This window comes from Temnothorax curvispinosus, unplaced genomic scaffold (genome assembly GCF_003070985.1).
Source record: "Temnothorax curvispinosus isolate PA1 unplaced genomic scaffold, ASM307098v1 QBEX01015596.1, whole genome shotgun sequence".
In the NCBI taxonomy this organism is placed as follows: Eukaryota; Metazoa; Arthropoda; class Insecta; order Hymenoptera; family Formicidae; genus Temnothorax; species Temnothorax curvispinosus.
This window is the reverse complement of record NW_020225376.1, coordinates 1-1,768: the sequence shown is the minus strand read 5'-3', so window position 1 is coordinate 1,768 and position 1,768 is coordinate 1. Positions and strand designations below refer to the sequence as shown.

At 30.6% G+C, this 1,768-nt stretch overlaps 1 long non-coding RNA gene across 1 annotated transcript; it reads right to left on the bottom strand.

Annotated features, from left to right (window-relative positions):
- Window positions 1-6: 6 nt before the first annotated feature.
- LOC112465875 lies at window positions 7-1,759 on the bottom strand. Its single transcript, XR_003042074.1, has 3 exons — window positions 1,677-1,759; window positions 1,331-1,525; window positions 7-177 (listed from the first exon to the last, which is right to left on the bottom strand). It is a non-coding gene; the product is annotated as an uncharacterized LOC112465875 (long non-coding RNA).
- Between the last annotated feature and the right edge of the window lie 9 nt (window positions 1,760-1,768).

Below are 1,768 nucleotides of genomic sequence, written 5' to 3'. Positions count from 1 at the left end.
GTTCCTTTTCCAACATTTCCTTCACAATCTGTTCGAAAGATTGTAAGTCCTTGCGTCCTATGGCGTCTAACAGAAGCTTATGATTTTGCATGGTGTTTGGAGGAAGGTTGTTGCTGAATAATGAGCTGAAGAATGAGCCCATGCTGGAGCCTTTCAATCCGTAATGTATTTTGATATCTAAAAGTAAAACATGAATTAGAATATTAACAATTAATCAATTATTTTATGAAGTAATATAATAATGTATTTATTTATTCTGTTAAAAGTTAAAACAATTTTATTCTCCTTACAATTAGCTTTTCTCTCAACTTATTTCTACAACGTTTTCCTCATTCACGCCTCACATTTACACACGCAACATCATATTTTAATACTTCTATAATTGCCACTCATGCTTGTCTCACAGCGTGCTCGTTTCTTCGTTCGTTTCATCTCCGTTTAAGTTAGGTAACCGCACGCGTATCTATCTTTGCGATTACCCTTTCCGTTTCTAGATATATCTAGATATATCTATCTCTCTCCCTCCCTCCTTCTTTTTTCCTCTCTCTCCTCCTTCTTCTCCTCCTCCTTTCCCTTCTTTCTTTCTTATTCCTTTTTAATTTTTGTTCTTTCTTCAATTCTCTCTTTTTTCCAGTTTACCTTCTCTTTTTCTGTTACTCTCTCCAATTCTCTAGTTTATTTCTATTCAATTCTATGCTACAGCATTTGCATATTTCGTATTAGCTGTTCCTTCTATATCCTCCCAAATCCTGTATCTTTTCCATATAATATAGTCAAATTTAAAGTTTTTCCGTACATTTAACACAATATCTTTTTCTTCTTTCTCCTAATGTTTTCCCTTTCATAGCACTTTGAAATCTGAATTTAGCTTTTCTTCATCTACTACCTCTCTATTCATTTTTTAGATATTCCGATATTCTTTTTCTCCCGTATCATCTATTATATATTTTAAACAATTTATCTTTTCTTATTATCTTTCCTTACTTTTTTGTTTCTTTTAAATTTCTTTTTTCCTTTATACTAATTTTTCACAAATTAAGTTTTTTCTATTTCTCCTGCCATCCATTCTCGATTAAATATTTTTTATAAAAAAATATATATATAATATATATATAATTATGTATAAAATATATTCATATGTTTTCTTTCTTTTGTATAATTTCTACCTTACGAAAAACAATTCTCGAATTTTTCTCATTATTTGTTCTGTACATACGAATAGAGATTATGCAAGAAAAGAAATACACATATAGACATATTTTATATATAATTTTATATATAATTTTATATATATTTATATGTATGTTTTTTTATATAAAAAATTGTTTACCGGCTTATTTCTCCTTCCTTCGAATCAATCTCTTCCTCTCTCTTTCGAAAATTTCCTTCCCTTCAAGTTCTATTTTGACAAACCCTTGCGCTCCTCCTTATATTTCTCCTTCCTCCGAATCAATCTCTTCCTCTCTTTTTCGAAAATTTCCTTCTCTTCAAGTTCTATTTTGACAAACCCTTGCTCCTTCTTATTCTGGTAAAGACAAATGCAGAGAAATAAATTAAAGGAGTGGTAGAAAAAATGAGAGGTGGTCATAGAAATTCAAAAGCAAGTTAGAGTTTCTATGGTCACCTCTCATTTTCCCTTCCACTTCTTTAATTTATTTCTCTGCATTTGTCTTTACCATGTATCCTGTAATGTTCTACAGGGTACTTCCATCATCCTACCAATGTAATTTTGAAACTTGCGCATGTTTTGCACGACCCTAAAAAGACA